This window comes from Trachypithecus francoisi, unplaced genomic scaffold (assembly GCF_009764315.1).
Source record: "Trachypithecus francoisi isolate TF-2019V2 unplaced genomic scaffold, Tfra_2.0 Lachesis_group2, whole genome shotgun sequence".
NCBI classification, from domain to species: Eukaryota; Metazoa; Chordata; class Mammalia; order Primates; family Cercopithecidae; genus Trachypithecus; species Trachypithecus francoisi.
In genome coordinates this window covers 1,218,901-1,243,650 of record NW_022681465.1, presented here as the reverse complement: position 1 = coordinate 1,243,650, position 24,750 = coordinate 1,218,901, and the positions used below count along the sequence as shown (strand labels likewise).

The 24,750-nt window shown below is 50.8% G+C and overlaps 1 long non-coding RNA gene across 2 annotated transcripts; it reads left to right on the top strand.

Moving 5' to 3' along the window:
• The first annotated feature begins 5,753 nt into the window (after nt 1-5,753).
• On the top strand, nt 5,754-19,518 carry LOC117064375. 2 transcript variants are annotated; one of them, XR_004429411.1, is made up of 2 exons: nt 5,754-6,109; nt 18,914-19,518. It is a non-coding gene; the product is annotated as an uncharacterized LOC117064375 (long non-coding RNA). The 2 variants fall into 2 exon arrangements; XR_004429410.1 differs by lacking the exon at nt 5,754-6,109 and adding an exon at nt 14,698-15,062.
• Nucleotides 19,519-24,750: the final 5,232 nt, after the last annotated feature.

Here is a 24,750-nt window from a genome sequence, read left to right as displayed (position 1 = left end):
CTCCTGAAAAGCTAAGCTCCTGGTGGTGGCGCTCATGCCCGGTGCGGTGGAAATCCAAGAAGGCCCCCCAGCAATTGCACGGGAGCCCCAGGTCCCTCTCACAGAAGCCTGTGTTTGGGGTGGGGAGGGTGGTGGAGACTGACAGTAAAGAAATGAGCAGATGTGGGGCGTCAGGGGTGCCGCGGTGGTGGGATGGGCAGGACAGGAGGAGCAGACAGCTGTGTCCTTAATTTAGTCGTCAGAGCCCACAGCAGCGCGTCCTCAAGGCCGGGCCAGGCTTTTCTCCCTTCCCTGTTTCTGCACCTTGCCCTTGTCACCATGTGATGCCCCCGTCACCGCTGTGTCTGTATTTTTAGGAGCCCCAGGAACCGGGCACAGTGATGCACCTGCAGTCCCAGCACCTCGGGAGGCCGAGGCAGGGAGCTGGGACCACCCTCTCAAAAAACAAACAAGGAAACCGGCCTCGGGAAACAGCCAAAGACGTTCTCCCTCAGGGCAGCTCAGTGGTTGGTGATGAGGCCTCTCAGGGGTGGAGGCAGGAGCTGCGCAGGGAGAGAGTAGGGATCATGGCCTTCTCCTTTGGGGCTTCCCCAAGTCCCCAGACAGCAGGCAGAAGGGCCGGCCCCTCAGCTCTGGAGCACAGCATGTGAGCCCAGGGGCCCATCTTCCCTAAGACGATGCCTGTGCCTGGCAGCCCTGGCGCCTGCCGCCCACAACTGCGTCTGGGTGAGGGCAGCACCACCACCTTCTCCTCCTGGTCAGTGGCCCCGTCAGTGCCTGGAGGGGTGAGGAGGGCCTGCCTCCCCACATCCTTGAACACAGGTTGAGCACTTCCTGTGTGCACGCCCCACGTGGGGTTTCACATCTTAGCCTTGGCATGACCCTTGCACAGGCCCCCCCATCTCCCAGGCTGTCAGAGGCGAGGAGACACCCTGACTCGCCAGGTCATGCAGCAGGCGGGCGTGCCCTCCCGGGGTGCCAGCTGGCAACCACCATACTGTCCCCCGGGTTCTCAGCTGGGGGAACCCCTGCCCCACTGGAGATGTGTAACAATACCTGGAGGCACTTCTGATTGTCACTATGGGAGGGAGAGGTGCTCTATCAGATGGGCAGAGGCCAGGGTGGCTACATGATGTCCTCTGCATCCCCAGTCTCCGTGCTGTGGTTGAAAAACACTGCTATCTGGTCAAGTGAGTGGTTTAGGTGGGCATGCGTGTATATGTGGGAGTGTGTGGGTGTGTGCCTATGAAAGTGGCCATGTCTGTGTGCATGTACGTGTGTGCATGTAGGAGTGCCTGAGTGGGTGGGTGTTGACCATGTGCATATGTGGGTGTGTGCAGGTATGTACAGTGTGTGCACATGTGGGTGTGGGAATGATGCGTATGGGCGTGTGCACAGGTGTGTGGGTGTGTGTGGGGTGTGCATGCATGTATGATTGTGTGCACAGGTGAGTGTGCAAGCATGTGCAGGTATGCATGGGTGTGAGGTGTGCATGGCACGTGTGTGGAAGGGGTGTGCCTGTGTGTGGATGTGTATGGGTGTGTGCAGGCATACATGGGTGTGGGGTGTGCACAGGCAGGTGTGTGCATGGGTGTGTGTGTGCATGTGTATGGGCACATGCATGTGTGTGGGTGTGTGCGCCTGTGTATGGGTGTGCATGCAGGGGTGGGTGTATGGATGTGTGTACACGTGTGCACAGGCGGGTGTGCGACTGTGTGCAGGTGTGTATGGGTGTGGGGTATGCACAGGTGGGTGTAGGTGTGCACATGCCTGATGGGGAACAGGAACCTCGGGTTCCTTCCTACGGTTCTTTCTGGCCCCGCCAGTGGACCCGGAGTAGAAACCAGCCGGAGAGAAGTGCAGGGGGAAGCACAGCCATCGCTTTGCAAAATCACTTAGTGAAATTTGGGGGAAAATGAGAGTGGGCTGAAGGCAAAAATCAGTGTGACCTTTGAGCCGGAGAACACAGCACTTAGGGGGACAGGTGCATGGAACAGCCCGGAAGCTGTATGCAGAGAGCTGTGCAGCCCTCATGTGCCCCAGGAGTAGGAGGGTGGTGGGCATGTTCACGCACCACATGCAGCCCCGGCTGCTCTGCTAGAGTCCGTTCTGGCTGCTGTGGCAGCATGCCTGAGCCTGGGCCACTTGTCAACAACAGACACTTACTGCTTACAGTTCTGGAGGCTGCAAATCCAAGACCATGGTACTGGTGGATGTGGTGTCTCACGAGGCCGCCCTCTGCTTCCAAGATGGCGCCTCTTGATGATACTCATGGTGGACAGAGTGAGGGAGCTCCCTGGAGCCTCTTCTACCCGGGCACTCATGCCATGCCATTTGTGAGAGCACAGCCCTCGTGATCTACTCACCTCCCAAAGGTCCCACCTGTTAACACTGTCACATTGGGTATTAGGTTCCAAGCTATGAATTTTGGGGTCGCCAACACTTAGGCCACAGAAACTACTAATGCATCCTGGGACATTGTGAAACTACCCCCAAATGTGAGTTTCTAAAGGATGAGCTAAACATGAAATAAGGACCATGAAAATGTGCTGATGTTGCCAATGGCAATGACTCCACATCAGGAGCTGATGTTTCATGGCCGCTCCAGGAGAGGTGTGCAGGCAGAGCGGGGAGCGGCGTCCCTCCATGGGCCTGCCCTAGAGGGCTGGTGCGTGCATCGTGGTTGCATTCAGGCAGCCGCCCCGTGTGGTGCTGGGGAAGCTGGTAAGGGCATTACTCCCCCAGCATTCTGTGCGGTTTCCTCTCGGGAGCGATGTGAAGCCACTGCCTCCACTGTGAGGTTAAGCTAATGCCAGATGACAGTCTGATCTCCAGCGGCAGCCAGCCATGGGATTGCAGAAGCCCCTCACCCCCTGCAGTCCTGCCACCCTGCTCCTCTGCCTCCTCAGGGAGTTCCCACTTTGCAGGAGAAATGGGGGCTCAGATAGGTGGGGGAGTCAGTGGAGGGAACAGGGAGACAGGACCCTCCCTCCTGGTCCTTAAAGGTGCAGGCGCTGGTGGGCTTGGCTCTTGTGGAGGCTGCAGCTTTTGTGTTCCTTCCGGGACCACAGAAATATACCACACACCATCCAAAGTAAATAAGTGATTAACAACCACCAGGATGGGGGCATGTCTCCAAAATGGAATACAAGCAGTAACAAATGAACATCGAAGGAAGTGGGGAAAAGAAAACCTACCACATGCTTTGGAAGACAGTATTTTGATCGTCAGCTGTACAACAAAAAGAACGGTGTGCAGACACCGTGCCCTAGTTCGTGAAGCTGTCTTGCACAGCCACCTGAGTTACCAATGATGAATTTACTGTGTGTGCCCCAGAACTGAGTGAGCAAGCACATTGTGCGTAATTAGAGCCAGAGATGTAATTTACGGGATCCGGCACAAAACTAGATTGTGGGGCCCTTGCTCAAAGCTCATTAAGAACTTCAGGATGGCGACAGCAGAGTCTTAAACCCTCTGAGCAGGAAGCCCCGTGTGGCCACTCAGGTCACCTCTCCGTGGCCACGCTGTGGGTGGCAAGTCTCGCTGCTGGAGAAGGGAGCTACAAGTAAGGAGTGTGAGAAGCTGGGAGGAGAGGCAGCAGTTGGAGCTTGTAGTTTCAGCACAGAAATATCAGTAGACAGCTGGGTAGACAGGTGTGAGCCTGACATGGGCCCGTGTGTTCTCAGCGAGGTTTTAGCTGTGTCCACTGGGGGACCTCAGAGCAGGGACACCCCACAGCCACAGGCACCCCCAGAGCTGAATCTCGGGCACTAACATCCTTCTCCAGGGCCAGGCACTGGGGCCCCCAGCACCGAGGCAGGGAGGGTCCCGGGTGAACCTGGAGCACCTGTGGTCCCACAAAGTAAGGCAGAGTGCCCAAAGGGCAGCGGGGTGTCAAAAGGACACAGGACCAATCTAAATGGCTCCAGAGCCAAACCTGGGACAATCAGAGCAAAACAATACGTAAGTATAGCAATGGGCCAGGCGCAGTGGCACATGCCTGTGATCCAAACACTTTGGGAGGCTGAGGTGGGCAGATTGCTTGAGTCCCGGAGTTCTAGACCAGCCTGGACAACATGGTGAAACCCTGCCTCTACAGAAAATAAAAACTTAGCTGAGCATGGTGGTGCGTGCCTGTGGTCCCAGCCACTCAGCAGGCTGAGGTGGAAGGATCATTTGAACCCGGGAGACAGAGGTTGCAGTGAGCTGAGATCATGCCACTGCACTCCAGTCTGGGTGACAGCGAGATCCTGTCTCAAAAAAGAAAACTCATAACCCATCTTATAAGGGCTCAATGCCCAGGAGTCCGTACATAATTGCATAGATAAATAACAGTTAAATAAGTGAAAAGAGAGGGTGAAATGCTTGTCACCTCCAAATTGCAGTTAATAAATGCAAAAGCGATGATGGCAACAGAGAATTGCCATTTTGCGAACAACACAGGAACCATCGAGAGATGTTATGATTAGTAGGCAAAATTAGGATGAGAAATGGGCTATTTCTTGGCCTCAAACTATCTCCCCATGAGATAATTGAAGGGAAAACGCGACTTGGTGGCAGAGAGGCCTGGCAGACGGCCCTGATCCCAGCAACCAAGCTTAACACACCAGTAAAGGACAGGCCCACATCACAGGTCTCCTGATGAGATGCCCTGAGGTCAGCCTGGCATAGCTTCTGTGGGTCCTGCTCAGAGGATGTGCCCTCAACGCAGCCGTGAGAAGCAGCTGTGTGCTGGACAATGACCACACTCCCCAAGCTGTCCCCACTGGGAGGCAGCCAGGGAGAATGACAAGCAAATGCAATGTGTGGTCCTGGACTGGGCTGTGGGCCAGAAAGACACTGGGATGGGGCCTGTACATTAGTTAATAGTATTGCATTTAAAATAATTTTTAAAAAATAGTATTGCATTGGTGTAAATTTCCTGATTTTGAACCTCACACCATGGTTCTATATGAGATAACCTCTAGGGAAACTGCTTACAGGATATGCTGGAATTCTTTGCACTGTTTTTGTTTTTTGTAACGTTTTTCATAACTCTGAAATCATTTCAAAACGACTATTTAGAAATTAAAAATGAAAACAAAAGATGATCTTTTGTCCTCAGAGAATATCCTTCTAATTATAAATAGTGTGAATGCTATGCTTACAAGTCACCTGAAGGCCGGGTGTGGTGGCTCACGCCTGTAATCCCAGCACTTTGGGAGGCCGAGGTGGGCGGATCACCTGAGGTCAGGAGTTCAAGACCAGCCTGATCAACATGGTGAAACTCCGTCTCTACTAAAAACGCAGAAATTATCCAGGCGTGGTGGCTCACATCTGTATCCCAGCTACTTGGGAGGTTGAAACAGGAGAATTGCTGGAACCCAGGAGGTGGAGGTTGTAGTGAGCCAAGACCACGTCACTGCACTCCAGCCTGGGCAACAGAGAGAGACTCTGACTCAAAAAAAAAAAAAAAGTCACGGCTGTTGGCAACCGTATTTCATTTGTGTGGTCACATCACCAGCACTGTGATACGTAGTTGTCCTGTGGCAAACAGTGCCCTCCAAACACCTGTTCACCGAGAACCCCAGAACGTGAACTTGTTTGGAAACAGGTTCTTGGCAGGCGCAGTGAGTTAAAGTGAAGTCACTCTGGATTAGGGCCAGCCCTAAATCCTATGGCTGATGTCATAGGATTATGACATCACACACTGTGCCCATATGCTGTGAACTCAGGGCGCACTGCCTGTGAGTAGAGACAGATCAGCACAGAGCAAGAGCCCCATGCCGAGAGGCAGCAGACTGGAGGGATGCAGCCACCAGCCAGGGTGCACACCAGGGCCGCCAGCAGCCACTGTGTGGGAGAAGGGCATGGGAGGAGCCCACTCTGCCCACACCTCACTGTCAGACCCTGGCCTCGGAGACAGAAAGAGAGCAGGTGCCTGTTGCCCCAAGCCATGCAGTGTGCAGCACCCTGTTATGGCAGCCACGGGAGACCAACGTTACCATCCAGCTCATGTCTCCGCCTCAGAGTTCACCTTCTTCCTTCCGATGTGAGGATGGCATTCTGCAGACGCGGAAGACTTACTCCCTCGGAAGCCAAAACCACAAAGCGGGATTCCTTCGGAGAGGTCTAGCTGCCGTACAGATAACTGCTTTATTAGACTTTAGGTTTCTTCCCACCCAACCTTCATTTCCCCCATGATCAGACCAATGGTAAGGCAGCCTCACCCTTTTTCTGCCCCTTCGTCCTTCGATGCAGGAAAAATGAGCCCTAAAATTGGAGTTTTGCCGGGAGGGTTCTTGACTTGACCCAGGAAAGACTTGGAGGGGAAGCCGGTGGTGTTAGCTGCTCCCCGTGGAGCAGGGCTGACTCACAGGCAGTGAATCCACAGCGTTCGGGCTGTCGGCAACCGTGTTTATACCAACTTCTTTTACGTGCAGATTAAGCAGGGATCAATGCAAATTGAGGAGTGGGTTACTTACAATTGTCTAGGAAAGGAGTGACAACTTCTGGGTCATTGCCATGGAAAAAGGTGGTGACTTCCAGGTCATTGCATGGCATTTGCAAACTATCATGGCACCGGTGGGAGGATCTTATGCCATGAGCAATGATGGCAGCCAGGGATTACCTTTCTCACCATCCCCTGATTCCTGTCTCCACTTCATCCCATCCAGATCCTGTTTTGGTCAGCAGGGCTGTGACCAGAAAACAAGTCCTGCCATCTTCCTACCTCATCCCTGCCCTCAGAGATGAGATCCTTTGCCTTAATCTTAAGGGGGTACAGAAGGGCAGCATCTGTCTTCTGGAACTGCTTCCTGCTGCGTTCATGGGCACAGGCCCTGCGTAATGCTGGAGGAGGGAAAATCTCTGGTGCCCGATCTAAGGGCTCCAGAGGCCGGGTGCTTCCATTCTCCAGGTCAGAGGATAGGATGGGTTGAAGCCTGTACCTGCGTTGTCTTTGTGGGGAATTGCTGCAGTCAACAGGACTCGAGCTTTGCTACGAGCCAAAAGTTAGTAATGATAAGATAGTTACTAGAGGTCCTGGGAAAGGTCCTTTGCCTTTCCAACAGCCCACATGGTTGCCAACAGCCCATACGCTGTGGACTCGGGGCGCACTGCCTGGGAGTCAGCCCTGCTCCACAGGGAGCAGCTAACACCACCGGCTTGCCCTGGAACTCTTTCCCGGGTGAAGCCAAGAACCCTCCTGGCTAAACCCCAATTTTAGGGCTCATCTTTCTTGCATCAAAGGAAGATGGGGCAGAAAAAGGGTGAGGCTGCCTTACAAGTTGGTCTGATCATGGGGAAATGAAGGCTGGGTGGGAAGAAAACCCAAAATCCAGTAAGGGAGCCAAAGGTTAGCAATGATAAGATAGTAAAGGTCCTGAGGAAGGCAAGGCCAGGCGGGAAGAATCGGTGCGGCTGATGGCTGCACGTGCTCCTCGCCCTGTGATTTGTGTGTATTTGCAAAACAACAGCTTTACGCCTTCCAGGGGCTCACAGGTGAAGGGCATGGTGTCCTCCTCGCATGCCTGCAGGACGCAGAAGACGCAGGTTAACCCTGGGCAGGTGCACCCAGCGAGTGACTTCCTAAAGTTTAACAGCAGTGGGAACACTTAACAATGCCCCATATAGGCCCTTTTATTTTGGTTGTAACTGATGCTTGGGGGAATCCTCCTTTTTAAGGTTTTAATAAGACCGAGTTTTCTGGCTGAACAGGGAGCTATTTGCCATCGTTAGCCACCATCATGCCCGGCTAATTTTTGTATTTTTCGTAGAGACAGAGTTTCACCATGTTGGCCAGGCTAGTCTCCAACTCCTGACCTCAGGTGATCCGCTCGCCTCAGCTTCCCAGAGTGCTGAGATTACAGGCGTGAGCCACTGCTCCTGGCCTTCTTATAAGTTTTGAAGGGCCTTTGTGCCTGGCCTAAATTCCAGGCAGGGGGGCGTAGTGAGACGTGTCCAACCCCTCTTTCCTGTCATGGCCTGAATTAGTTTTTTAGGGTTTTTTTTTGGGTGGGGGGAGTGGGAAGGCGATTTCCTTTGGCCAAAGGACTTAGAGTCAAAAGACTTCTAGCCAATAAAACATTCTAGGCCAGATGAGAATAGAGGGGGCAGGCACGCATTAGTCCTCAAAACCCTTTAAAGCAGTAAGAGTCAAAAACTAAAAGCCAAAAATAAAGTTATAAATCAAGAAAATCCAGGAGCACAGCATCCAGCTGTACCGGGGACAACACTGTTCCCACAGACCTCTAAGATGCAACGCTTTAGCATCAGGCCATGACATCAGTTAGAACTGGAAAAGAAAATATTACAGGAGCGGACGAAGAAGCTAAAGGAAAGAGCCACTATCCCGGACCTTTTCAAGGGGAGAAAGAGCTGACACAGAGACACACGACAGCTGAACCTCCGGAACACCAACCCAGGAAGTTTTTGTTTCTGTTTTGTGAGACAGGGTTTCGCTCTGTGGCCCAGGCTGGAGTGCAGTGGTGTGATCACAGCTCACTGCAGCCTTGACTTCCTGGCCTCAAGGGATCTTCCCACCTCAGCCTCCCAAGTAGCTGGAATTACAGACACGCACCACCATGCCCAGACTACATTTTTTTTTAAATGTATTTTTTTGTAGAGACAGGGTTTTGCCATGTTGCCCAGGCTGGTCGTGAACTCCTAGGCTCAAGTGATCCACCTGCCTCGGCCTCCCAAAGTGCTGGGATTTACAGGTGTGAGCCACTGCACTTAGCCCAAAGAAGTTTTAAAAGAAGCTAGTTGGAGCTTTAAAATTAACAATTCTCATAACTTGATAAATCAATACCTTAAGAAAACCCAGTTCCAATACATAGACCATTCCCTAGAAAGTCTACCACAAACAATTTTTCTTTAATCAGCGGGGCGCGGTGGCTCATGCCTGTAATCCCAGCACTTTAGGAGGCCGAAGCGGGTGGATCATAAGGTCGAGTTCAAGACCAGCCTGGCCAATATGGTAAAACCCCATCTCTACTAAAAATACAAAAATTAGCCAGGCGTGGTGGTGGGCACCTGTAAGTCACTCTTCATATCCCTCCTGCAAAAAAAAAAAAAAAAAAATATATATATATATATATATATATACACACACACATAGATAGACAGATAGATAGATAGACAGATAGATAGATAATATAGCTATAGCTTCCATCAATAACTCTCCCCACTTCTCTCTTTTCTACTTGCTGTTTCCCTCATATTTTGAGCCTCTCACTTAATACTTTCTGGACAAAAGTTATTTTTTCCCAATAAAGAATGTATCTTCCGGCCGGGCGCGGTGGCTCAAGCCTGTAATCCCAGCACTTTGGGAGGCCGAGACGGGTGGATCACGAGGTCAGGAGATCGAGACCATCCTGGCTAACACGGTGAAACCCCGTCTCTACTAAAAATACAAAAACTAGCCGGGCGAGGTTGCGGGCGCCTGTAGTCCCAGCTACTCCGGACGGAGGCTGAGGCGGGAGAATGGCGTGAACCCGGGAGGCGGAGCTTGCAGTGAGCTGAGATCCGGCCACTGCACTCCAGCCTGGGTGACACAGTAAGACTCCGTCTCAAAAAAAAAAAAAAAAGAATGTATCTTCCCTGGCACATTTTATATACACGTAGGAAGCAAGAAATCCTGAACTGCCCAGCAGACATTAGCATTCTGTAGATGAGAAGCATTCTACAATTTCAAGATTTTTAAGCCATACAAAAGCTCATTACTTAAAGCCATTGTAACCATTCCAAAACCTATGAGCATCAGTGGTTTACCTAGGTAAAAATTTTCAAGTTAAATTTTAGAAGACACAACATTCCCTCCAAACTAACATATTTAGACTTACTTGTTTAATTTATGAGCACGCTTTTATTTATAAGCCAATTTGATAGCATGCTAGACACAACACACATCACACAAATGACGTGACCCGTGCAAGACAGTTGGATCCAAATTATTTATAAAATTGGGACCTGTTTACCTGAGCACATTTTATTTTCCCTGATAAGTATGAAAGACAGGGGGAAGTGGAGAAAGATTCTGTAGAAACGAGGGGGTGAACCACATGGCTCAACGTGAGACCTTGCAGTCCCTGAGCCACCAGAGAGCTCACCCAGCAGCAGAGACACCAAAGAAAAATGTTTAAGTGGCCACTTGTCTGCCTGCAGGAAGCCATCCACCAGGCCAAGGGTCCGAGGCCCCCAGTACACTTACTTGAGCAAAACACCTCGTTGGGGTCAGGAGATTGAGACCATCTTGGTTAACACGGTGAAACCCCGTCTGTACTAAAAATAAAAAAATTAGCTGGGTGTGGTGGCACGCACCTGTAGTCCCAGCTACTCGGGAGGCTGAGGCAGAAGAATTGCTTGAACCCGGGAGATGGAGGTTGCAGTGAGCTGAGATCACACCACTGTACTCCAGGCTGGATGGCAGAGTGAGACTCCCTCTCAAAAAAAAAAACAGAAAACAAAAAACATACAACAACAACAACAAAAGCACCTCATTGGGACTAGCAGAAGAAGGTTAGCTCTAGTATTGACAGGCAGCTTTCTTCTTTCTCACCAGGGAAGGTTAGGACATTCTCATTGCCAAAGGCCCTTTTGCTTACAGTAGGCACACTGATTTTGACCCGGGGCCAGCAAGTCAAGAGCTCTTGTCTGGGCATGTCAGATGCCAATCTCACGACACTCTCTCAGGACAGGTAGGGCTGAGGGGCAGGCACTGACAGCAACTGTTAGCAATTGCACATTTTGGCTATTTATCTTGCTTTTAATTCTACCCCTTTTGCCCTGTTCCTATTGTTGCAAACTTTAAAGGGCATATTCAGGAGTTGGCACACAGGGTTTCAGGTCCCATTTCTGTTTTCTGTAGCTTCCTCCTCATGTCGGAGGCAGATTCAGGGATAAAATGTACACCCAGGAGAGCCTGCCCTTCTGGGTGGTCGGAATCTGCGTCATCACGTTTCCTGAGTGCCTCAACCAAACTTCCTTGAAACAGTGCGATTTTCATCCTTCCCTGAGTTATTTTTCTAACCTTGTCATAACTGACTGGCTTAATCTCACACTTTTCCCTCTGCTTCTCCCTCACGGCACAGCAACAGTGCTTACAAGTCATGACAAGTGAAAGAACATGGTAGACTTAGATCATTCCAAAAACCCCAGATTATCTGAAAACTGGCCACTTGCCTCCTTTCACGGAGCCAAGTCAGACATAGAAAATGGCACCTGCCCTTCAACTGCCCCCATTTCCATCAGCTGCCTCTCGCCACAGACACAAATTTGACTTTAAGGGCTGATATGGGGCCCCGCTTCTGGGGGTGCCTGTTGGGCTTGCTTTCTTAGCAGTTGGGGGTATAGGCTGGGGCTAGTGGTATAAGGGGGATGGGGGCCTGATGACCCTGGGTGGAATCCTGCACTGGCTGAACTCCCCTCAGGTCAGAACTGGGGAACTGAGGAGTCTCCAAGGAGGGCACAGGCCCTCTAGGGAGCAGCTAGGAGGGGTTCCCTTAGATGTGCCTTCCTGGTGCCTGGAAGTAACAAGAGCCAGTAAAGGGCCATAAAAGCCTGTACATAAGGGACCTCCTCCCGTTTTTCTTCTTTTTTACACAATAAGTCCAATTGTGAAATAGCATTATAATGTATAGAGCCATGTTTAGAACAAATCTCTTGATTTTCTAATTTTTGTATTGGACCCAAATGGTCTTGCAATAGAAAATGAATTTCTTTAAGTCGAATTTCATCTATTACATATTCTATACATCAAAGATGAAATTAATAGCCCTTTGCTTACCATCAAAGCTGTAGGACACTGATGATATTGATGCTCTGAATACGCAGATTATGAAGACTTAAATTTTGACTCTTACATACTCAACAGTTCTAAAGCCAGGAGAGTTATGATTACTATGAGCTATGGTGAAGTTGACAATTGAGTAGTCTTCCCTATAGAAATATCAATTCATATACTAATTTCATCAGAAGATGTTTTATGTTCATGAGCCGTACTGTCACCAGGCCTGAAAACAGATGCAATTCCAGAACATTTAAACCAAGCAACCTTAACGTCTACACCACCAGGCCTTTACCAAGACCAATGCTCAGAAATCTGCAGGTCTAACCACAGCTTTATGCCAATTGTTCTTGGGCTAGAACTAGCAGAAGAACATCAAACACTGGCCAGCATAAAAGACACTCCAGCTATAAGTGTTCTGGGATGCTCATCATCGTCCCCATGTCTAGCAAGGATTTCTACTGGGCACAGGCGTTTTTCTAAGTTTAGCAACAGGAGAAGAAGCTAGACCTTTGCTGTCGTCCCCTTTCAGATTCCCATGTCCTGCAGAGAAGGAATAAGTCAAGGTAGCAAGGCATTAAAAAGTGCTGGCACTATTCACAATAGCAAAGACTTGGAATCAACCCAATGTCCATCTGTGACAGACTGGATTAAGAAAATGTGGCACATATACACCATGGAATACTATGCAGCCATCAAAAGGATGAGTTTGCGTCCTTTGTAGGGACATGGATGCAGCTGGAAACCATCATTCTTAGCAAACTATCACAAGAAGAGAAAACCAAACACCGCATGTTCTCACTCATAGGTGGAACTGACAATGAGATCACTTGGACTCGGGAGGGGAACATCACACACTGGGGCCTATCATGGGGAGGGGGGAGGAGGGAGGGATTGCATTGGGGAGTTATACATGATATAAACGTTATGCACATGTACCCTAGAACTTAAAGTATATAAAAAATAAAAAAAATAAAAAAAATAAAAAAAAAAGTGCTGGCAAACAATACGACAAAACAAAGCATAGAAGAAAAGGTGTAGATAAAGTGACAATAAGAAAAAGTGGTTTCAGAAAATAACTCTCGGTACAAAACAAGAAAAGGCAAGGCCAAGATCCCCCTAGGGTAGCCTCTAACCCACAATCCTAGAGGGAATGCCAGTGCCAAAAACTCCGGAGCATCTAGGGGTGGCCTACAATCCCAAATGCCAAAGACCCAGAGCAGTCGACTATCAGCCAACAAGTATCCCCATACCAACGTCGAAAACCCCAGAGCATCTAGCTGGTGGCCAACAGTGAACCCCAAAGGCCATGCTGGGGCCACAGGACAACATGACCCTGCTGTCCTAGGGTCAACACAACAGGAGACCTCCCACAATCAAGTGTCTTGCCTTAAATAATTGCCCAAATATAGTTAGTAGGGAGCCAAAGCAAAAATTCCAGATGAAACATACATTTCAGAGCAGAAATAAATAAAACAAAATGGCCAACAGACAATGAAATGGCATTAGAGGAGAAAGGCTCAAGAGAAGGAATGACAAGGATGTAGCTGGTCAGGCTACGGGGACTTCAAACTGACCACCTAGCCAAAGGCCGAAGTTCCTGGCTCACCTGATTGGCAGGGGTGGGCAGAGGGGAGGACACTCACCCAACCACAGGAGCCAAAATGGCTCTGACCAGTCTCCACCTTAATCCCTGGGTAAAGGTTTCCTCCTAGGGTTTCCCCAACTTGGGCAGGCTCGGCTGCTGTGAGGAGACTGGCACGTGGACCAGTGACCTGCCAGCCAGGGCAGGGGTCCCCCTATGGTGATGGCACTATGGCCACTCCCCCAACCACTCGGCTCTGCTGCCTGCCAGGAAAGATGATGGCTCTGAAAAGAGCCTTTGGCTAAGGTTAGAGCTCTGCTGCACTAGCAGCTCTATGACTTTGATTTTCTTTGATCGCTGCAGAGCCAATTGCCATCTCTCTCTAATTACTGCTTCTTCTCATCTCACCAATCACCGTCTAGTCAATCATCAGATTCCTGGTTGCCGTCTTGCTACCTCTCCACTGTCCAGCCTTTTTGTCAGTTGCCCCCTCATCACTTCTCTTCTTTCGAGAGAATCAGTTGTCCCACCAACTGCGGACCACCACCTCTCTGCTATCTCACCACCCACCCACCCACCACCGCCACCTCCACTGTTTCATCTTCATGGCTGCCAAGTGATGCAGGGCAGGTGAGCCCCAAAACTGGGGCTTAGCCCAGGAGGGTTCTCAGCTTTGCCCAGGAAAGAATTCAAGGGTGGGCCGGCGGTGGCAGGCAGCAAACTTTTATTGAGCAGCATTCTTCCTTGCAGAGGGAGGCTGACTCACAGGCAGTGTGCCCAGAGTCCATAGCATATGGGTTGTTGGCAACTGTATTTACACCCACTTCTACCCACTTTCAATTATATGCAACTTAAGGGGCAGGTCAATGCAAACTGAGGGGCGGGTTATATAGAATTTTCTAGGAAAGGGGTGATAACTTCCAGGTCATTGCCATAAAAAAAGCAGTGGTAACTTCCGGGTTGTTGCCATGGCATTTGTAAACTGTCATGGCACTGGTAGGCATGTCTTATGCTAATGACCAACAAGGGCAGTCAGGGTTCGCTCTCTTATCATCTGCTGGTCTCTGCCAGCTTCTCCACTTCACCCCATCTGGACTGGGTCCTGCTTTGGTCAGCAAGGCTGTGACCAAGAAACAAGCCCCACCACTCTCCTTAAATGCCTCCCTTGCATTTAACGCCATCTCTGGAAGATAACTTCTTGTCAGCACAGAGATAACTTTTTTATTCTTCTTTACAGACACATTTTGCGGGTGTGTCTCAGTTATTCATTAAACCTTCTGCTCTTTGATATCTCGGTGTTTCCAAACCTTTGCCACTACATGTGATGCCACAGTGAATAGCAGGGAGCACTTGCTGCATGTCTGGCCATCTCAGGGACAGATGCCACATTTGTTGCTGCAGCTGGATAAGTGGGAGGCCCCCCCAAGAGCCACCTCCCCTCCCAGGCAGCGGCACCCTATGAGCTGCCCATCTCCTTGGGGATACAGAGGCGCGGTTGGAAGTCTGCATCTCGGACAATCTGATGGCTGGGAAATGGCGTGCAGAGGACCTGCGGGGTGCACTTTGACGGTAAGTGAGGCAGAGTGTCTCTTCACAGGGGAGAGCCCTTTGCCTTTCTTTTTTCGGTGCCCATGTTTCCAAGAGATAATTGGGTTTTTGCCTTGATTGTTAGGAGCTTGTTACAGTTTGCAGAGCTTGATCCTTTGTGCGGTAAGTTGTAAGCATTTCCTCATGTGCTATGGCTTTCATTTCCCTGTGTGCTACACCTTTGATTTTCTTCATGGGTTTTTGTTCGTGCAAAAACGTATATTTCTCCTTCCTTCCTTCCTTCCTTCCTTCCTTCCTTCCTTCCTTCCTTCCTTCCCTCCCTCCTCCCTCCCTCCCCCCTTTCCTTCCCTCCTTCCCTCCCTCCCTCCCTCCCTCCCTCCTTTCTTTCTTTCCTTCTTTCTTCTTTCCTTCTTTCCTTCTTTCCTTCTTTCCTTCTTTCTTTCTTTCTCTCTCTCTCTCTTCTCTCTCTCTCTCTCTCTTTCTTTCTTTCTTTCTTTGATGGAATTTCGCTCTTGCTGTCCAGGCTGAAGAGCAATGGTACCATCTCCGCTCACCACAACCTCCGCCTCCCAGGTTCAAACAATTCTCCTGCCTCAGCCTCCTGAGTAGCTGGGATTACAGGCATGCACCATCACGCCTGGCTAATTTTTGTATTTTTAGTAGAGATGAGGTTTCACCATGTTGGCCAGGCTGGTCTTGAACTCCTGCCTCAGGTGATCTGCCCTCCTTGGCCTCCCAAAGTGCTGGGATTACAGGCGTGAACCACTGTGCCCAGCCTGTACATTTCACTTTTAATGTTTTATTTTTTAGAGCAGTTTTAGGTTCACAGTAAAAAAGACGAAGGTACAGAGATTTCTTAGAGCCCCCTCCCCACGATGAACTTCCCACCAGCGGTGCATGTGTTACAGTTGATTTTCCTGGTCCAACCTCCGTCATCATCATCGAGCGTCTGTAGCCTATATTCAGGCTCACTGTCAGTGCTGTACCCTCTGAGGGTTTGGACAAACACCTAACGACACGTGTCTACCATCACAGCATCACACAGAGGAGTTTCACTGCCCTAAAAATCCTCTGTGCTCCTCCTGTTCAACCTTCCCTCCCCTCAGCCTCTGGCAACCACTCATCTATTCACCATCTCCATGGTTTTCTGAAATGTCCTGGAGTTGGAACCCCACAGGGTGCAGACTTTTCACATGGGCTTCTTTCACTCAGTGATAAGTATCTAAGTTCTTTCTATGTCTTTTCACAGTTTGGCGGCTCATTTCTTTTTAGTGCTGAGTCCACCGTCTGGATGTACCACAGCTTATTCACCCATTCACCTACTGAAGGGCATCTTGGTCGTTTCCAGGTTTTAAAACTTATGAGTAAAACTGCTATAAACACCCATGCACAGGTTTTGCGTGGACAGAAGTTTTCAACCCCTTTGGGAACATACGGAGGAACATGATTACCGGACCGTGAGGTGAGATCATGTCTAGTTTTGTGAGAAACTGCCAAGCTGTCTTCCACAGTGGCGGCCCCATTTTGCATTCCCACCGGCGATGAGCAAGAGTTCCTGCTGTTCCACATCCTTATCAGCATTTGATGCTGCCGGTGTCTGGGTTTGGGCCACGCTAGTAGGTGTATGTGGTGTCTCAGTGTTGCTATAATTTGCATTTCTCCGATGATGCGTGACGCTGAACATCCTCATGCACGCCTTGCCACGTGCGGAAGTTCTTCTGTGAGATTTATGTTCCAGTGTTTTGCTCACTTTTAAAATCTGTTGTTCATTTGTTATTGTTGAGTTTTAACAGTTCTTTGCATATTTTCAGTACTGTTCTTTATCAGATAAGCCTTTTGCAAATATTTTCTCCCAGTCTGTGGTTTGTCTTCTCTTGACAGTGTCTTTTGCAGAGCAGAAGCTTCTCATCTTCATGAAGTGCAGCTTACCCATTATTTTTCTCATGGATCATGCCTTTAGATTCCACAGGCATGTTGAATGCTGAGTCTAAAAGGTCATCTCCATATGCAAGGCCATCTAGGTTTTATTCTATGTTATCTTCTAGGAGCTATACAGTTTTGTGTTTTACACTGAGGTCTGTGATCCATTTGGAGTTCGTTTTTGTAAAGAGTGGGAAGTCTGGGTCTGGATTTGTTTTTCGGCACATGGGTGTCCTGCTGTCCCAGCACCATGTGTTGAGAAGACTCTCTTTGCCCCATGGAATTGGCTTTGCTCCTTTGACTGCATCCACGTGGGTCTGTTTCTGGGTTCTGTATTCTGCCCCCTTACCCGCCCCCTTATCCGCCCCCTTATCCGCCCCCTACCCGCCCCCTTATCCGCCCCCTACCCGCCCCCTTATCCGCCCCCTTACCCGCCCCCTTACCCGCCACCTACCCGCCCCCTTACCCGCCCCTTATCCATCTTTCATTCACTGCCCTGCTTTGATTAGTGCAGCTTCATCATGAGCCTGGAAGTCGGGCAGCATGAGTCCTGTGACTTTGTTCTTCTTCAATTTTGTGTTGGTTGTGCTGGGTCTTTTCTTTCTCCATATAAACTTCAGAATCATTTCTCAATATCCACAAAATAGCTTGCTAGGATTTTGATTGAGTATATACACACACACACACACAATTTGAGATACTCCTGGAGTGCAGTGATGCGATCTCAGCTCACTGCAACCTCCGCCTCCTGGGTTCATGCAATTCTCCAGCCTCAGCCTCCCTAGTAGCTGGGGTTACAGCCGTGTGCCACCAGGTCTGGCTAATTTTTGTATTTTTAGTAGAGATAGGGTTTCACCATGTTGGCCAGGCTGGTCTCGATCTCCTGACCTCAGGTGATCCCCCTGCCTCAGCCTCCCAAAATGCTGGGATTATAGGCATGAACCACCATGCCAGACCTGAGCATACATTATTTTAAGTGGTAAATTTTGGCAATCTTGTATTTGTCCTTCTGAATTATAAGATGTGGTTAGAAAGCCTTTTCCCCTCCTGTGACATCCTGCAGTTGCGTTTTCAGCCAGACCTTACTTGCTTCCTTCTCGCATGAAGATCTCTGGTCTTTGCGGATTATTCTGGTGTTGAAGATGAGCTAAAGGTTAAGTTGCATCGTTTTCTTTTCTTTTCTTTTCTTCTCTTTTCTTTTTTTTCGAGATAGAGTCTTGCTCTGTCACTCAGGCTGGAGTGCAGTGGCACAGTCTCAGCTCACTGCAACCTCCACTTCCTGGGTTCAAGCAATTGTCCTGCCTCAGCCTCCCAAGTAGCTGGGACTGCAGGCGCCCACCACCATACCCGGCTAATCTTTGTATTTTTAGTAGAAATGAGGTTTCACTGTGTTGACCAGGATGGTCTCGAACTCCTGGCCTCATGATCCACCCACCTCGGCCTCCCAAAGTGCTGGGATGACAGGCTGAGTCACCGTGCCCCACCTGTTGCATCATTTTCTATGTGGCTATCCAACTGTTCCAAAAAATTATTGTCAAAAGTCCATCTGTTTCCACCTCCCTATATACCTAATCTCTACATATATATTTGGTTCTATTCCATCGGTCTGCCTATCTAAAAAGCAAAATTTCAGATATTGACACTTAGAGTTGAAGACGCTTTCGCTTCTTCCCGTTTCATCCAGTTGGGGGCTAAGTGTCCTTTGGTTTGGACTATGCAGCTCGGGTCACCTTCTCTCTGTGGAACAGCAAGTGAAGAAAGAGTCAGAGCCGTGTGCTCCAAACCTCGGAGACAACTGAGAAAGTGGGAACCCATTATTCCCCAAGCCCAGCCAGCAAACCTCACCGATGGAACAGAGAAGCACTTCCTGTAGGTGGGGTTGACACTGGCCAGGACACGGTCCTCTCTCTCACCGCGGTTCCAGGTTGTTCACACACAACATTTCACAAAGGTCAGAGCTCGTCTCTCCACACAGATGAGCTTTGAGGTTAACCTGAATTCACTGAACTGGCATTTATTATTATTATTATTCTATTTCACCTCTAACAGAAGTTTAAGGTCCATGTAAGTTTCGTTCCTCTCTGTGATTCTAGGGGAGACGCCCAGCACGCCGTTTGGAGGAGAGAGCCTGGCGCCCTTTCCCTACCTTCATTTCGAGTACCCAGCTCCTAGCAAATGTGTCTTCCTCCCAGGTTCTTTGGGGTAAAGAATTTGGTGAGAAGGAGCCGAATATTACGGCTGCACTTCTCAGACACCTGCTCAGGGCCAAGCATCCTCTCACCCTTTCTTTCAACTGGTAGCCAGAAAATATGGGCTGAGCATCAGGGATTCTCAACCTCGTCAAGCTCCAGGCCCTGCCTGTTGTGACAGACATTTCCTGATGCCCTCTTGCTCTCTGGAATGAAGGTCATGGGCAGTATTACCCACACAGCCATTCAAAATCAATCGGCTTCATGACCTGTTGTGAAAGGATGGTGATTGCCGTGCCAGCACGTGACATGGACTCGGATGCCTGCACACCCAGGTGCACCTTCCAGAAGGTGAAGTCAGCCCGAGTGCCCACCCCCATGTGAGTGCGCAGCTGCACAATGACCAGTTGCTGGAATGTTCTGAACAGAGCCCAACGCCACTGACTTTGATGTGCGCTACTGTCAGATATCCGGAAAAATCAGAGTACATTAAATTCCTGCAAAAGTTCTGTGTGTCTGTCTCCATGTAAATGAGCTAGGGCTTTGCTCAGCCTCCTCCCTGCATCTGGCAAGAGGAGAAGCAATTTTTAATTCTTATACTTCAAGGCAGCCAGCACCCAACACACCACAGCCCTTCCCAGCCAGTGGGACAATCAGCGAGAGCCCCGAGAACTCCCATGGCAGGGCCCCGGGAGGGCAGCGCAGGGCCATGCATGCAGGGAGGAGGGAAGAGCCAGGAGCAGCCCAGACTGCCCGGGCCCAGCAGATGAGTCCACTGGTCCACAGAGCGCTCACCGCATGGCCCACACTGCTTCTTTGTTTTTTCCTTTTGAGACAGAGTCTTGCTCTGTCGCCCAGGCTGGAGTGCAGTGGTGTGATCTCGGCTCCCTTGCAACCTCCACCTCCCCGGTTCCTGTGATTCTCCTGCCTCAGCCTTCTGAGTAGCTGGCACTACGGGCACCCGCCACCATGCCTGGCTAATTTTTGTATTTTTAGTAGAGACAGGGTTTCCCCCATGTTGACAAGGCTGGTCTCGAACTCCTGACTTCAGGTGATCTGCCCTCCTCAGCCTCCCAAAGTGCTGGGATGACAGGCGTGAGCCACGGCGCCCGGCCAAACTGCTTCTTTTACTTTCATCTCCCTATGGAGAGCCAATGCCAGTCACTTTCCGTGGAAACCTGACTGGCTCTTGTCACTGAACTGGAAACAGAAGGAGGACGGCCGTGTGGACTCCTCCGGAACTTTCTCAGCCTTGCTCACAGTATCCTCCTCACCACGATAAGGGCTAGAATTATTGCGAAAGCTGGAGCCATGCACTTAAGAATAGGGTGGAAATTCGCTTTCTTTTGTGTGGATAAAGGAAAGCTGTTCCTCCATTCACAACACAGCCGACAACAAGCGTGTGGGTTTTGCACACCAGCCAGTTCTCCAGTTCTCTGCAGACACCACCTGAGTGTCCTGCAATTCAATTCAACTCTGACACTGTCCGGCGCTAGTGCAAACCCTGAAGGTTGAAGGCTTTGCCCATAAGGCTGCCCCCATTCCGCCAGTCACAAGCATCGTGTCCCCAGGCCACCCACAGGTCTGTCCAGCGTGGCTGCAAACGGAGGGTCCTACTATCCCCTCCTTAAATTCAATACTTTGCTGGGACGGCTCGTGGAAGTCAGCGAAACACTTTACTTACCATTACTGCTTTCTTGGAGAAGATATTGTGAAGAATACAAGCGAACAGTCAGATGCAGAGGTGCCTGGGGCGAGGGCTGGTGCCTGGGGCGAGGGCTGGAGGGGTCCTGAGCACAGGAGACTCCATTGTCCCTGTGGGCTTGGGGTGCGCCCCTCCCACATGCGGATGTGTTCACCAACTCTGAAGCTCTCCAAACCCCGTGGCCGAGGGTTTCTGATGGAGGTGTCATCACATGGACACAACTGGTGACATCACTGGCGACTGTTCACTGGCCTCTATCTCCCGCCCCTGGCCCCAGAGATTGAGGAATGGGGCTGAAAGTTTCAGCCTTCGATCACGTGGCTGGTTCCTCTAGCAACCAACCCCACCCTCAAGCTACCTAGGGGCCTACCAAGAGTCCCTCACAGCATAAACTCAGGAGAGGTTGAAAGGGGCTTGTTACGAATACTCACCTCCTACCATGCAGGACATTCCAAGAAGTACTGTGTCAGGAACTGGGGACAAAATAGAATAGATAGTTTCTTTTTTTTTTTTTTTTTTTTTGAGACGGAGTGTAGCTCTGTTGCACAGGCTGGAGTGCAAGGGTGCAACCTCGCTTACTACAACTTCCACCACTCAGGTTCAGCTTTCCGAGCAGTTGGGATTACAGGCACGTGCCTCCCTCCACACCTGGCTGATTTTATTATTTTTAGTAGAGACGGGGTTTCACTATGTTGGCCAGGCTGGTCTCAAACTCCTGGCCTCAAGTGATCCGCCCGTCTCTGTCCCCCAAAGTGCTGGGATTACAGGTGTGAGCCACCGCACCAGGCCTGAATATACATTTTCTACTATGTCACAGCAGACAGTCTCAGCATCCCCTCCCAACTTCCCACCCCTGAACCCAGCCCCGCCACGAGCCCCAGCCTGCAGAAGACACCACACCAGCCTCAGTCCTAAACCAAGACAGCCTCCAGCCCTGTCCAGCCCCTAAGCGTCCCCTCCCATGTGCCCCCTGGAACCTGCAGACCTGCCCTCCACCCTGCCCTGATTGGCCCCAGGCCTCTGCACCCCACCCCTGTGTCCTCACCAGCTTTCTCCTCTCTGACAGGGTAACCACCAGCAGCCACACCCGAGGCTTTTTTCTTACAAAAGAAAACCCCCACCCACGAGCCCACTGCACATCTCATCGATGCTGCCAGTTACCTGCATCATCCACGCCACAGCCCACCCCTCCCGTGGCTGAAACCCCCACCCACGAGCCCACTGCACATCTCATTGATGGTGCCAGTTACCTGCGTCGTCCACGCCACAGCTCACCCCTCCCGTGGCTTAGCACCTGCACTGGACGCCATTAACCACACCCTCCTCCTGCCCTCTCCCCTCAAAACCCCCAGGGCTCCCCAGCTTCTTGTCCCCCAATCCCTGCGTGTGGATGTCTGGGACACTCAGTAGCCTGGGTGCCCCTGGGACCTTGGAGAGTGCAAAGGTAGCTAGGGCTGTGCTCCACCTGGCCGGAAGACTCCAGGGTGTCCCCAGGACCATGAGGGCCCCCTGCAGGGACCCCTTGGCTACCATCTCACCCCATCTGTCCAAAGCCGGTGCCTTTGGACAACTCTCCTTATACCCCTTGTGCTCTGAAGCAGGAGCTGGATGCTGACCGGACGGTACCCGCCGGGAATCCTCTAGGCGACCAGGGCTTGAGAAAGGAGGAGCCTCAGGCTGTGATCAGGCTGAGAGCCAGGGTCAGGCCCCACGTGGAACAGAAGCCACTTGAGGGTCAGACCCCAGGAGAAGGGTCCCTCTATCGGGCCCACTCAGGGCCCTGTGCAAAAGGAAAATGTGGAATGCCTCATTAAAAAGCAGGGGAAAGTGCCGGCAAGGTATTAAAATATATAACTTTTTCTTTTCTTTTCCTTTTTATCAGACAGAGTCTTGCTCTGTTGCCCAGGCTGGAATGCAATGTCACCATCTCAGCTCACTGCAACCTCTGCCTCCTGGGTTCAAGTGATTCTCCTGTCTCAGCCTCCCAGGTAGCTGGGACTACAGGCATGAGCCACCATGCCCAGCTAATTTTAGTATTTTTAATAGAGACATGTTGGCCAGGCTGGCCTTGAACTCCTGACCTCAGGTGATCTGCCCACCTCAGCCTCTCAAAGTGCTGGGCTTATAGGCATGAGCCACCGTGCCTGGCCTAGCTTTTTCTTTGTCCGTGGTTTCTCTCTCAACTGTAATGTTTTTTTAAATTGCTATTTTATGTCATTCTAAGAAATTCTGAAAATTAGAATCATTAGCATGGATCTGCCATTCATCTTATATTGTCCAGTTTTTTCTTTGTTTTACTTTTATATTTTATTTTAAGACACACATACAAGAGTTTTAAGAAATGATGAATATAACTCAAAATCACAGTAAGTTATTAAACCCATTTTCTGTATTCAAACACTAAAATTCCGAAGGTGGAGTATCATCCAATGTGAGACACATCATAGCCCGGCCCATATGTACACAGCACACGGAGCTCTGCCTGCGCTCATCTGTGAATTCCTCATTTACAGGTCACTGATACATAAACCTGCAAGGGAACTTCTCCTCTTCCTGATACATTGTCACATACTTTTAAGGAACTTTAGAGATAGGAAGAAAATGCATTAAAGTGAGCTTCTGCTAAGGGCTCTCCACATTTTGCTCTAACCAATTATGCACTACATCTTGAGAAAAGCTTTTGCAGCTCATTTCCAGCTAAGATAGCAGAAAACTCTAGGTCTTTGCTGATATGACATTGTTCAGTTTTAAATGCAAAAAAGAAAGCATCCAACTCATCCGGAAGGTGAAATCTCCGTTTCCGTTTCACAGTTTGCACATGCACCTGCCCTCAGCGATGCCCAGAAAGGAGGAGAGGTCCCACAAAACCAACACAGAGGCTGCTTTTTTTTTTTTTTTTTTTGAGACGTAGTCTCGCTCTGTCGCCCAGGCTGGAGTGAGTGGCGCCATCTCAGCTCACTATAAGCTCCACCTCCTGGGTTCACACCATTCTCCTGCCTCAGCCTCCCGAGTAGCTGGGACTACAGGCACCCACCGCCACGCCTGGCTAATTTTTTGCATTTTTAGTAGAGACGGGGTTTCACCGTGTTAGCCAGGATGGTCTTGATCTCCTGACCTCGTGATCCGCCCGCCTCGGCCCCCCAAAGTGCTGGGATTACAGGCGTGAGCCACCGCCCGGCCAGAGGCTGCTTTTATTCCACCTCCCAGTCACCACATTCCACCCACTTGGTCACCACATCCCACCAGCACAGAGCCTTCCACAGGATCAGCTGAGGAGGAAGGTCGGGGCCTGGTCGCTGGCGTTTCCTCCCACTGGAAGCTGCTCGGTTTGAAGGGAAGGTGAGGCTGGGGCTGCAGCCCTCACCCCGTCCTGGCTGCGACCAGCCCTGTGGCCACCGTGGGCCTCGCTCTGCACTCTGTGCAGGTTCCCAGTGGTGCTGGGCTCAGAGGCGCCCGTGGCTTGCTCTTGCAGGGACTCCACGCCCGTCCTACCTTGCTTGAAACACACAAGCTTAGTGATAAAATGGGTAAGAATTTCAAGACAGTGACCCTGGAGTCTTAAACCCGAAGTGGCTCTTGCCCTCCCCAGGCACAGTGGAGCACCCTGGGGCAGGCAGGGTGGTCCTGGAGGTCATTCTGGGAGGGGCCAGTGCCTCTGCCTTGATGCCCATGCTGTCCCCTCTCCACCGGTCCTCGCCTATCCCCGATTGCTGAGTGACTGGCAGGAGCCAGCCTGCACCCCCAGCGCGAGGACTGGCCCTGCTCCTGGCACTGCAGGCTGGAGTTGCCTGTGGGACTGCCCAGTGCACAGCTCCTGCACCACGCGGGCATGGGTCCTTGTCTCCATGGAAGGGCAGTGCTGATGCTGAGTTCACGCCTCAGCCTGGGCAGATGCAGGGGCGCAGCCCAGCTCCCGCATGGTGTGCTGGGTCCCCCACGTGTGACCCTGTGGCTGGGGCCTGCAGCCCTTCCTGCCACCTGCTGGCCTCTCCGTGGTCACGTGCTTCCTTCCCACTCCCTGGATGGCGCAGGTGTG